General features: G+C 35.6%; 1 protein-coding gene across 1 annotated transcript in view; it reads right to left on the bottom strand.

Annotated features, from left to right (window-relative positions):
• The window catches only part of LOC149569994 (ATP-dependent Clp protease ATP-binding subunit ClpA homolog, chloroplastic-like), a 45,535-nt gene extending 32,428 nt beyond the window's left edge, over positions 1-13,107 (bottom strand). The window contains exon 1 of the mRNA XM_089822652.1: positions 12,693-13,107. The gene's annotated coding sequence lies outside the window, so the exon portion shown is untranslated. The remainder of the gene's footprint in view (positions 1-12,692) is intronic.
• Between the last annotated feature and the right edge of the window lie 1,096 nt (positions 13,108-14,203).

Raw genomic sequence — 14,203 nt, forward strand, 5'->3', positions numbered from 1 at the left:
CAACAGTATTAAGCCAATAAACCTGCATCGGTACATATAAATCTGTAAATCTTCTTATAAATCTGCAGTGGTACATATAATAGTTTTCTTATCTGCATCAATACATATACATAAGTCTCTATGCAGCAATAACAAACAAGTGTGTGTTTAATTAAAGTGTGATTACTCAAGCAGTTGTAAGCCATCAATGAAGAGGCATGGGTGTTAACAACCAGCAGCTTAGTCATCAAGAGGCAACAGTTACCATTAGGATGACACTACCTTTAGGAGGAGACATGACTACTCCAATTCAAGGATAAGAAACATATTAACAACCTACATTCAAAGGAGAACATCAATCAAGGAAAATAAAATATTGGGACTCAAATTGAGTTATACAATTTTGTGCATTTTATCAATAATTTGGTCTAAATGATTAATGCTATATGTAATTTAAGAATATGTTATTATTATGTTATTCTTATATGTAGGATATAGACAAAAATGTACAATTATTTATATGTTTGTTGTAATCAGTCATGACAGGGATAATAGGGGAATACAAGGAGGGGAAACAATTATGAGGACCACTTCTAAGCATGTCACCCCATAGTGATGATGCATACTCCGATGAGACCAAAGAGGTGGAAGGACTAGCCTGCCCTTGGGCTTAAAAGGAAGGATGTTTTGGACACTCTCTTGTAGTTTCCCCAAACCCTAACCATGGTTGACCATTACTCAAGGAACTCTGAACATAAGGATGAGATTAAGGGTGACAAAGAAAGAGAGGAACGGCTATGGGAAGTCTCACTAGGTAAAATCCCTAATATGGATGGCAAAAGGGCCATATAATGGCCAAGAGGGATGATATCCACTCTTGCATCTAGGGTAAAGGTTCCTTTAAGGCACCCTATTATGCATTCTCATCCTAGCTCTCTTATGGTTGAACTCCATTAATTAATTTTATATGACTAAATTAGTGTTCCTAACCCTAGTGGTAAAGATCTATGCTTTGAATGTCTAATATGGAAGATCTATTATGTGGATTATGATTCAATGATTTCCTAACATGTTAGTGGGATCTCAACCAATTACATAATGTTACTAAATCTATTCTACTTATTTTTCTACTTGAAATTCATAATTTTGGGCAAAAACTAGGGCATTCACAAAAGGGACATTATAAGTAGCCATGTCTTCTAGTAACCCCAAAACACGTAAAAAGGGGGACAACTTACATCTTTAGGCTAAGAATCACTAAAGTTTCATGAAAAGACATTCCCACAACTTAAGAATAAAATACAGTTCAAATCTAGGACTCCATACTTACATAATGATGCTCAAGTCCTCTTCCTCTTGGGTAAACCAAGGAAAGGGTAGCCAATGCAATGTGAAGCCTCTTGGCTTGAGTTGAGGACAGCATACATTAGTTTCAAATACAGCTGCTCAATCTCTCCCACTTTGCTAGGATTATACATAGACAAGTCAGAGGAGCAATTAGACAAGAGGGAGTGGGGGTGTTTCTTTGGCCACTCGGGTAATCAGGTTGTTGTTGTATGCAGTGACATTGGCAAACAGTCAACGAGAACATCAAAAATCTCTAGAGTTATTTTGTAAAGAAGTGGGGATGCAAATGAACATCAAAAAAACCAAGGTCATGATCTATACTTTGAAATGAGCTAGAAAGGAAATAAATTTTGAGATTGAGGGAAACTATTTATAGGGGGTAAATAAACAAGTATCTTGAGCTTGATTTTTGTAAAATTGTAACAATCTCAACCAAACAGCGACTTGTAGGACAAAAAAGAATACAAGGGTGTTGAACTCTATGCATGCTAAAAATAGATGTAGATCAGCAAAGCATGGGACTGGAAAACAAAGAAGAACATGTTTGGGTTGTTTGTTATGCCTATGGTTTTGTATGGTTGTGTTGTGACGTTCTTACACCATCACTCCATTGCAAATGGGGACCCCCTCTTTTGCATTAGTTGTAGTAGTGGTCTTCAGTGGTCTTGGTAGCAATTTTCAAGGGCCAAAAAGGTGAATTAGGGCAACTTTGGCCTCTTGGATAATCAAGTATGTCAAGCGTGTGAACAAGAGCTAAGCTAAGTCAAGGACGTGGAGTTGAAATCAAGAGATTTATGATGAAATGATATAAGAACCATTTGAAAATCCTTGTTCTGGTTTCAATTTCATCTTAAAAAGGTCAAGGAAAATTATGGGAGGTAACACTACTAAAGGCATAATGAATCCTGAAATTTGGCTTTTTTTAGAACTCCCAAAATCTAAGATCTATATTATAACTCTTATGAAGTTGAAACCTATCTCAAACATCTCAATAGTATTTATATAAAATTATCTTAAATTATACTTAGATATTATATTTTATATAAATCCTCTCACCCTCCAAGATGAAGAAATTGACTTGAAGAATTGGGATGTTAACTTGCAAATAAAAAATCCTAACATTAGGTTTAAAATTGACCATGTCTTAAGATTCACAATCCCAACAACCCCCGAAGTTCCACCCCTATTGAAAGAAAGTTCCAGGTCCAAACTGATGAGAAAAGTGAAGAAAAAAATGCAAAATGATGATTTTTGGGCGAGAATTTGCCAAGTTAACATAATCGCAAGGAGAGGGTAGAATCCGCCCTTCACTTAGGATTCTTAATTCTAACAGCTATGAAATTTCTTCCCCTCAAACATGAACAATTCAAGGCCAAATTTAAGATCATAATTCACAGCAAATGCAATCCACAAATTAGAATCAACAAAGCGTGAAAAGATAAGTTTGAAGCCAAATAAACAAGAGTGAATACTCATGAAGAATCCTATGTTAGATTTTGCCAAAAACAAAGTGATAAACAACAATAAAGAAAGTATAAATGATACAACAAACACCAGCAATTACCCTGGGAAAACCATTCCAAAATTGAAGAAAAAAACCCAGCTACACAACAAAATATTACTTTATTAATAATAAAATGTTCAAGTGTCCAATGCCTTTCCCTTGATGCGATATATATAACACATAGAGAGACTCATCACATTACAACCAAAGGTCTCTTAAATTTCCCAAAATATGACTTCATTTTCAAATACACAACTCTTCGTATTTCCATGCCCCAACATATGTAGTAAGGCACATCTTTATATTTAATATTACAATTATTATCATAAATATCCTCTTTAGCTGAAGGTGACCATAATGATAATAATGCCCATATTTTTAGAGATAAAGATCTCTATCACAGCTACAATCTCCAATGCTCCTCTTAGCAAGACAGATATTTAGCTAAACAGTCACACATGGCTGCAACCAAAAATGTCAATGATAAATTCTAATCACATAAATCCAAAAGATAGTTGATAGAATCACTCAACATGTAAAACCTACAAAAATAACATTCCACTTTCATCATGGACGCACTCAACATGATGTTGTCATGGAATCTCTCAACATGACAAACCTGCAAAAAATCACAACCAACTTTCATCACGGACTCACTCGACGTGATGTTCTCATGGAATCTCTCAACATGACAAACCTACAAGAATCACAACCAACTTTCATCACATACACTCTCAACATGATGTTGTCATGGAATCTCTCAACATGATTGTTGGAAACTACAATTGGAGCAATTGTTATGTTGTCATTGATGTCAAACCTATTGCTAAGACAGAGTGTCAACCCTACAAAAAAGACATTGTATTAACAGTGTAGAGTGCCATACAATTTGATTGATGAAGAGGATTTGAAAAGAAGAGATCATGAGATGACCTAATGAAAGGTTGAGTTGAGATGTATTAAGTATCATGGAAATGCAATGGGAACTTGACTAATTAGTCCTTGACAAGATAATGTGTTGTTCAATCAATATATGAGGTGAAGAAGACAATTGGATGAAGGTAAGAGTTGAAACAAGTCAAAAGGATAATCTTGAACAAGGATCAATATTACACGGTCAATGAAAGAATTGAAGCGGAAGATCAAGGAACTTATGTAGAAGCCAAACAAAATAGTGCAAGCTGAGTGTTAGTTATTGCCGAGCAAATTTATGAAGAAGCGTAGCAATGACCGACCGTAGTAATGGCCAAGCAAGCCTGTCAATGCTGAGTGAGAAAGAATAGTGATTACCGAGCTACACAGTGATGGTCAAGTTGAAGAACACGGTAACAATTGAGCGACAACAAAAGTTACGATTTGAGAAAGACTTGATTTTGAGGCCCACACAGATGGAATTATGAATTGGTCAAAGTGCATGGTAGATAAAGATTAATGAGCTAGCATATTTAATGCATAAGGAGAGTTTGTTACACGATCAAAGGAAAGGATTTGATTGGAAGTTTCTAGAAGGAGAACAAAAGGATGGGAGGATTCAATGAATCTAACCTAACCCTAAGATCAACGGTGATGTTTAAACAAAAAAAGATCGAAATTACCTATTTAAGGAGGCATAAAGAATGAATTTTAGAGGTTGGTTTGTTGTTGATTGGAAATCTTAAGGAGAAGTTGTTAAAAGGAAAACAGCAGAGGTGAAGTGTGAAGAATTTGTAAAGTGTGATTGCTTGAGGAGATGCCAAAACAGATCAGTGATGGAGATGTCAATGGAGGCCAATCAATGAACTAGCAAATGAACGAACAAAGATGTGAACTTGTGAAATGAGTTGTACTTTACAGATCAAACCTACTATTACATTCTAACCATTGTATTAGTCCAAATTCCTTTAATCAAGGTTGACCTAACAGTCATTTTGTAAATCCTTTAATCAAGGTGACATTCTAATGGAATGTTCTAAAGTCCTCTAACAAGGCCACTCCTAACAAGGTGACATTTAACAATGTGTCGTATAACCTTTAACGGGGTTGGCTCTTAACTAAGCTCACTTCAAAAGAGTGAAAAATTGGTAGCATGTTACTTGGTGGTTTTTCTCAAATTGGGTTTCCACGTTAAATCCTAGTGTCAATGTGTTATTTTCATGAGTGGATGTTATTGTTTTGCATGTTATATTTTACAGTAGTTTATTTAATGGCAATCGGCACATATAGAGACAAAGTTAAGTAAATGCATGAATGTTAAATTGCTGAAGTTATGCTATAGAGACCGAGTGGCTATCTAAGATTGATTAATCTATTTTAAGTGATTAAAAGTTGAATTGGTACATTTGGACCTGAGGATAACTGATTTACACCCCCCCCCCTCAGTTATTCTAAATCATTATATCAATGATGAGTTAGTAAGGTTTACAACCAACATTTTATCATGGACTTTCTCAACATGATACAATCATGGACTCTCTCAACGTGACTTCCAACTCCCATCACAAAATCTCTCAACCTAACGACAACATAGATTCTCTCTAAATGATGTTCACTATGAATCTCTCATAAGTGAAAGAGTTATCAGGTTGTCCTTACAACTTATTATTTAAATTCACTTGAATAATAACTCATTAAATCACAATTGAAATTATTTTCCAACAAGAGTCTTAAAATCTAACAAGAAAGGAAACTGTTAACACGAAAGTTTGTACCCTTGCCTAAAGTTTTGACCTAAAGGCAACCTCGTGTAACATGGAAACAATCTCAAAAGTGTGGGACTTTGCAATTAGAGATTGAATCTTCGGAGAAGGCCAGCTTCCTTACTATCAGGGTGCACCTAACTACTTCTTGAGAAGAAAAGGGAGAAGGAGATGCATGAAAATCAAACTACCTATCCTAAACTAGAGGGGGTGATACACCAAATAGTATTTCAATCTACTTCCTTCCAATAATTGCACTAAAATCCAATAGACTCCACAAGATATACCACTATCTGCATTCATTCAATCTTAACACCATAGACAAGCCAAAAAATAACATAATCATGCAAGGAATTCAACAGATTCACTTAACAGAATAGTTAGTTGATATGAACATAATCATATGGTATTGTAATTGCTGAAAATACATCCAAGAAAATGAGGCATAATAGATTGCACAAACTTAATTGGTTGGAAATGGATACAACAGCAGTGATTTCTATTGAATAAGAGGCAAGAACATTTACAAAGAATATTTGCAGAAGACCAGAAAAGAGAGATCTTTTGAACAACAACAACAACAAAACTTGCTTTTATAGGGTACAAGCATAACCCATATACAACCTTGAGTCTGAACTCACACAAGCATGAGATTGGATTACAGATGAGAGCAACATCTGAGAATCAAAAGAAAACCTAATCATGAAGTGCAACTGCCCAGAAGAAATGATAGAAAGAACAAAGGTAAGAGTGCACTCAGCCACAAGAGATCAAATCAAAGTAGAATCGACCATGATATGCATTTAAGAAGCATGGAGTGCAATGGCATTGAGGACACCCAAAAATGGTTGCAGACAAACAAATCATTTCTCCTTAATCTTTCCAACTGCTACATGGATTACATTCACGTCGTGCCAAATCAGCAAGTCAACTGAATTCAACCATTCCATCTGCCAAGTGGTCTTATACCCTTGAAACATTTCGCCACCTTGCTCAGCATTCTAACTATCTCATTGATCTGTGCTCACAACCATTTGCAACTTCACAACTTACCATTTTCATTAACTGTCTAGCTCTACAAGACCGCGACCTTCCTGTTTTATTTATCACTGCTTTGTTGCTCTTTATCATTTTAGCCATTTGACCATTGCGACCCTGCGATCAACATGAAATTGACCATCTCGCACCTTCACTGTGGTTTGGACTTAGCAACCTTTTAACTGTGCAATGATGTGAAGCCATTCATTTTGTCTTCTTCGCCTCTTCGCAATTGCCAGACACAAACATGTTTTAACCTTGCAATGTTGCGAACACAGCTAGGCTAACCATCACCACCATTTTGCAGCTTCGCGACTTAATCTCTAGTTAACATGATATGCGTGCAATCATGTGACAACCATGATCCTTAACTGCCAGCATTACCATTCGCACCATCGCAACTTAAAACTTGATTGTAGCTCATATACCTACTACAATGTGAAGAGAACATAAATTTGATTGTTTGATGCATCTTGCAACTTTGCAACCATTTATCTAAACCACAAATCAGACCATGCGAGGTTGCGAAAACATCCCTTTAACCGTTGATTGCTCCGTCATGACTGCTCACTATTCTTTTCAACTAACCGCTGCGAAATAGCAACTATCCCTCAAACTAACCGCCATCACACCATCGCAACTTAAGTTTATAACCTCAATGTTAATCCTACGATGGTGCGCTCAATGGCCTAGGCGGCTTTGCCACTTTAACCCTGGTTTGCTCTGAACCTCCTACAACAATGCGAACAATGCATTCTGCAACCTCGCCATGTTGACCTTGGGTTAACCATAACTGCAGATGAACCCTTGTGATGTTGCACCTAACTGCTTTTGCTCCCTAGCGACCTGCAACTAGATGCTAGTTCTAACAGCTGCGAAGCTGCACTGACTGTGGAATTGACTGTATCACACCTTCGCGGCCCCTATGATAGTTAAGCCTTAAACTGAAGCGATAGAGCAAAAAGGACTAATCACATCGTCACAACTGTAATGCCTCCTACAATATGAAATTTTTTATAAGGTTTAGGGATATAAAAGAAATAAGGTTTTTTCATATCCATATTAGGCTTGCATGGCAATTGATGAATAAGTCAATGAACGTAGACATGGCTGTCACCCTGGATATTCAAATTTTAGGAAGGGGGAAAAATGATTAACAAAAACCATAGCGGAGCTTTGTTTCCAACAAGAATCTCAAATTTTACCACAAACATTAAAAGCAGGTATAAGAAATGTGGGGATACTATAAAGACTCCCTCTCAACCAAGAACAACTCCCTCTAAAGTTGAACATTTGCCTCTGAATCACAAGCTTCATCTAAATCTCAAATGCAAATATGTATTATTAATTCAATTTAGTCCTCATTTATTGAATTTTGTCGAATCCTATAGTTAAGAGATACTAATGACTTATAATATCAACTCTAATAGAGATCAATATTAAAATCATTCACTTATCCTAGTGATAAATATAACAAGAATTCATAACCTATACTCAAAGATATAGAATACTAATCTCTTCTACAATTTTATTCATTGTTATTTGCAAACTCTTATTACTAATTGAATCCTACATATTCTTCACAACATAGATATTACCAATCGACAATCCTTAGAACCTCTTCTCCATCAAATATGTCTGATAGAGTCTGCTAATTTACAAAAAAATCCTCTTTGTCCAAGAGCAAAGCATTCGAGTGATATACAACAAAACAATTAGATGTTAATTTTGACCCAGAAATAAAGTAATAAACAACAATAAAATTAGATGGAATCCCCTATGTCCAGATTCAAGCCCCCCCTATTGGCCAATTAGATGATTGGCTTCACAAAGAAATCCACATTCAACACTCGACATACATCAAACACTATTCTGAGAAATTATGTTAGCCTTTTTTTGTGCAGAGGTACGCTCACATGCAGAAGAATATACTCTAAATTAAGAGAATGACTAGAGAAGAAACTCGATGCCAAAAATTATGAAAATGCGATCCACCTCAAAAACACTTAAAGCATGGTAATTTTGACAGAATTGAAGCACAATAATATTATCCTTGAACAAAATGATGGAAGCATCATGAAATATGCCAACAATGCCACGAGGAAGCAAGTTAATACCATGACATCGATGCCAAGAGAGAAAATGCTCGAACAAGAGGCCTTTCGCCAGTATGATCGCATCAGTTATGGAAAGAACCTTTTACGTGCCTATTGAACTCCCACCAGGCATGATAGATACACAAACAATTCACACAAGATTCACCGTTGAGAGTAAAGTTAGCATACAATAAGTTGCATTGCAACCATCACTCTCGTCTCTCTATTCCTATGCATGAAATGACAACATGCATAGCAGGCAAAAATAGAGGCAACCAAATAAATGATAAACAACAATCATAGAGCAACTCTCAATCACAAGCTCCTTCAAGGGACTCCAACCTAATTCCACATGCACGTCCATTGCCTCCTCAGCAGGTTGCTCGAAATCAAAAATGTGTAACTCGACGGCTTCAACCAATGCCATCCATAGTGTTCAACAACCTTTCAAACATCTTGAAGACCCTCCAGAATAAACTTGATCCTATGATTCCCATCGCGAGAGCCTTCAAATTTTTGGGCGATAGAGAGCTCCTCGTTGTATAGAAATAATGGAAGCACTTAAATTTTAATTTGTTCAACTCTCATGTGAGCTCTATTGTTGTGTATTGAGGATTCTATAATGTATGTGTCAATATGCAATGCAACACAAGCATTGGGGGACGTCAGGATGGATTTCCAAGATGAGGGAAAAAGGGGGCTTCAATTTGGGGATGGAGAGTGGAGGTTTGTAATATATATTATACATATAGTACTTGAAATGCTAGTTATGAAATGATGTATAATAGTATAAAAAACTAATAAATTATAAGAACATAGCACAATTGCAATATGCCCCATACAAAATACAGTATACTCGAACATTGAAATTGAAGTTTTCATATTGAACATTGAAGAAGTTTTCATATTGAACATTGAATATCGAATTACAAATTATGATTGAAAATTTAAAAATTTAGATTGAAGATTCTAATTTAAAATTATAATAGTATAAGTGAAATTGTAAATACTAAATAGCAAACTTGCAAATGCCAAATACTAAATACTTGAACAATGAAGTTATGAATAATGAACAATAAAACATTGCATATCAAAAAACAAATTAGAAATTTGAATTGTTAAAATTATAAAATTGTTGAAACGGCAAATGGAAGATTTCTCCTATATCAAATATATTTGAATTGTAAAGATGATTACAATGAGTACCATCATAATATGATATCAAAAAAACTACAAATGTCAAAATGTAGTAAATGAAGGACCTCTAATGATCCCTCTAGGCAAATTTCTCGTCACTGGAACTGTTGCACGTCTACGCGTCCCCTCGCATCCTTGAGTCCCGACAGCAACTTGGTGGTGTGAAGGCAACAGTGGGGGACACAAGGACATTGAGTCCCTATCCTAGAGACATCCCCAATTCAAGTTTGGGGGGTTTAAGGGGTGCAAGTCCTCGTGTTATACTGTCAATATGATGAATGCCTTATCTTTGCTATCAATGTCATGATATGAATATTTGAAATCTCCCCACATTTTTCAAAAAATAATGTCTTCTTATATAGTCCTCAAAAAAGTCCATCTCGAAATGTGTCTCACCGTCCCCATCCCACATTCTCCACAAAACATTTTGAAAATACTCTTAAACCTACACTACGTAAAACTTTGTTTTTGTCATTGATCCATCACCCCTTTAGTTACTATGGTTCCCTTAAACATCACACCAATCCCAATTTGAATCCGAAGAAAGAATTCAACAACATTTATTATGATCCTCAAGAGTCTTAAGAGTTATGCGGCAATATTCTACTAGAATTCTTGGATTAGACTAAAGTTGACAAGTTGCCAAATTCAACCCACAGTACAAGTCTTTAAGGACCAACATAAAATAAATATTAATAGAATTTAAAAAATGTTCTAATCTAAATAGATTTTAAATGCAAAATCTTTTGCAATCCAAATTAGTGGGATTTTGACTCCAAGGTAAAACCATGACAACTCACAAAGATAAGTCCCCGTTAGATGGACACATGAAGTGTCCTAGCACTCTTTTAAGGGAAATTTACACAAGATAAACTACAGTCTACTTCACAGTCCCCCACTTCAATTATACCACTTGTAATCTCAAAGTTAGCTTCGGTAGCACAAATGATTAAGATTTACAAATGCTAGGTCTCATTAAAACAAGATATGAAACTAACAAACATATTTTCCTTGGTTCAATCTAAGGCAATTGTAAAGGGAAAAGGATTTCAAAATGGCTCCAAATCCAAAGTCATATCTAGCACATATCTTAATTTGAGGTTTTGCTTCCAACGTAAAAACACGACAACTCACCAAGATAATTCCCCCTTACATAAACACATGAAATATCCAAGTACTCTTTGAAGGGAAATTTGTGCAAGACAAACTACAGCCCACTTCACAATCCACCACTTTAGTTGTAACACTTCTAATCTCAAAGTCACCTTTCGTGGAACAAATGATTATGATTTATAAACACTAAACCTAATTAAGAACAAATATGTAACTAACAAATCTATCTTCCTTAGGTCAATCTAAAGCAATTGCAAGGAAAAAGGGGTTTCAAAATAGCTCAAAACCTAAAGTTATGTCTAACAATATAAACATACCTCTAAAGGCATACACTTTTACACAAAACCTCCTTAAAAGTTCAGACAAATTCAAATATTATGAAACATGGGCATTCAACATGATACTTCCATAGTACCACACATTGGTGAGTTGGCAGCATCTAATCCAAAAATTCATACAAAGATTCCTATGTACGAACTCTAGGCAATATTAACACTAAGCTTCATACCAAGTTACCATAATTGCAATCTCTAACTATTTTTCCTTAATCACACCCCCACAATTAGAGGTATCATTACTAATCACACTCTAATTAGCAAACAAATATCCCTTGGTTAAGGCATCCAAACAGAAGAGGCCTTGTCAAGATGAATTCACAAATAAAAATTATTATATCATATTAAACAAATACCTTCATATTTCTGGAGTGGGTTTAACCACGGAGGAAACTCCGCAGTTAAACACACTCGAGCTGGAGTAGTACTAGGATGGGTCATCTCCTAGGAAGTCTCGATGCTTCACATCTGTGAGCATCACCTAGATCCAATGAGTGCTAAGTGTTCCATTCATTTTCGTGAGTGATGGGTTCATGTGAACCATTGCTCATGAAACATGGGTTCAATGAGTTTGACTCAAAAACTACATAATTGAATCCTAATAGCAATATCACAATGAACTCTAACAAACCCTCTTTTATTGAAAAAAACAAAAAAAAAAAAAAAAGAAAACAACAAATATAAAGACACTAAATCGCCCCATACACATTGAATAAAAATACAATAGCCATTAAAACATACAAAATGTCACCAGAAATATATATACAAACAAAAGTAGCAACTTATCTAGTACAGGAAAAAAGAATCTTCCCAAAAACAAAATTTGGAATGACGCCAAACCCATTGGTCGAGTAAACACATTCGCACCAACACAAAAGTGCCAATAATATAGGCAAACCCAAAGAAAGGAAATTTCAACACAAAAATGAAATGCAAAAACGAAGAACTGGATTTTTAATACAAACAACGAAATGCAGAAACAAAGAGCTGAAGAGACAATGAAATGCAAGAATACAGCTGTAGTTTTTGCAGATCTTTTGACAACCTAACTTGGGTGGAAATGGTTTGTTCTATGTTGAAAAGGAGTAAACTCCTCTAAGGTTCACTTTACATTGTTAACCAATTTTATGCTTATTAAAGTCAAGGTCCCTGTGAATCTGTTTCCTTATCTGGTGGATCTGGTTTTCCCCTCTTGAAAGGGAGTCAACTATGTTGGCTTGGGAAAACACCCATTAATAGAGAGACACCGTTTTTCTATCCAATTTTTTTTCCTACTCATACAATGCAGTGAAAATGACAAAGAAATACATTTGAATATACAGAACCATTGATCATACGAGATTCTTTAGCCTTTAAACAAGCGATAAAAAACAGAAGAAAGGATGAAGGATAAGGAACTGCTGTCTACCTTTTATTCTGCTGAAGAAGAAAAAATGAAATGCGATGGCCCTGGCTTGGCTATGGAGTCCAAAAAAATTAAGAATAGTTCAGTCTCAATAAACCTCGGGTAAGATTAGGCGGACAAAATTAGAAAATACTAGTACATCCCAGGGCGACGCAGAAGGCCTCCCACAGATGAAGTTTTTGCTCATCATCTTCTCTTTGTCGTGTTTATGCTTAAATATGCCTCATTAAGAGTCCATTCGTGATTAGAAGAGTTTTTTAGGCTTTCAACTTTTTGTTATTTTCTATTCTACCTATTTTTAGATTTCGGAGAAAATCAAACCGTCCGAAGGAAGGGAATCTCGCAAACATAGTTCCGTGTTAAACGTGAGAATATGAAAATGCAGCCGACGTCAAAGGAGACTCTGGATTGTTGTTGTCACTTGTCGAGATGTTCCGTAGCAATTTAATGCTTTCTTTTAGCTTGGAGGGCCAGCAACACATTTTTCTTTTTTTTTTTAAGAGGGGTAAACGCTTTGACCTGGAGCTATGAATCAGCGAAGTCACAAACGGGGGACCTCATCCCCATGAGATTTGAACCTTGATGACAAGGATAACAACACAACAACTTCACCATCACAACATGCCACTATTGGCCAAGCAACACATTTTTCAAAAACTTAAACAAATAAGTATTAAATTTGAAGATAAGAATTTCACTTTCAATTTTTCACAATATCTTATTATTATACAAGTTTTCTTTTTAAAAGGTTTTTATGCTCTCATCATTCCACATGATGTCATCTCACTATAGTTGGATTATGTCTATCTCACTATAGTTTTGGTGTATCTAAAGAAGTCCAAATAAAATGAAATTGATGTGTATTTGTTACTTTTAAGATCTAAGGAACATGTTTTATTTAATTAGGGTAGTCATCATCAACACTACCAATTAGAAAGTTACAAAGTGTAATATTGTTTAAATTATTAGACATTAAATTCACAAATATTATAGCAATTATTTAAATGTGCTTAACTATTAGATCATCTTCCCTCTATAATAATGTGTGTGTTTTTAAATAAATAATAGTGTACTTATTTTGTATAGATTGGCAAATGATCATGCACAACAAACTTCAATCGAACATAACAAGTTTGTAGACAAAATAGAGTGCAAGGGTCTAGGCTTTTACAGAGAGAATGGAGGCCAGTTCAGGGGTGATGGACGGTGGGGTTTGCAGTAGGGTAGAACTAAACCCTTTCGGAGGCATGAGGGTTTCACCTACACGGCTTAGTGGAAAAAATGGTGGTCATTTGCTAGGAGAAATGGAGGACCAAAAGATCAATGGAGGGAGACCAAAAGGGGGGGAATGTATGTAGGTCTATGGATATGAACAGGGTCCAGACTAGGAATGGGAGGATTGTAAACTGTTTGAGGGTTCATTTCAAAAAATCTAGGAGGCAAAGTGGATTTTAGCTATATTGCTCAAAGACTGAGGAGACCTCAGGTGATGGAAAACCAGGAGAAGCAAAGGG

The sequence above is a fragment of the Cupressus sempervirens genome, chromosome 3 (assembly GCF_028749045.1).
Source record: "Cupressus sempervirens isolate cs-2001-9-10 chromosome 3, ASM2874904v1, whole genome shotgun sequence".
In the NCBI taxonomy this organism is placed as follows: domain Eukaryota; kingdom Viridiplantae; phylum Streptophyta; class Pinopsida; order Cupressales; family Cupressaceae; genus Cupressus; species Cupressus sempervirens.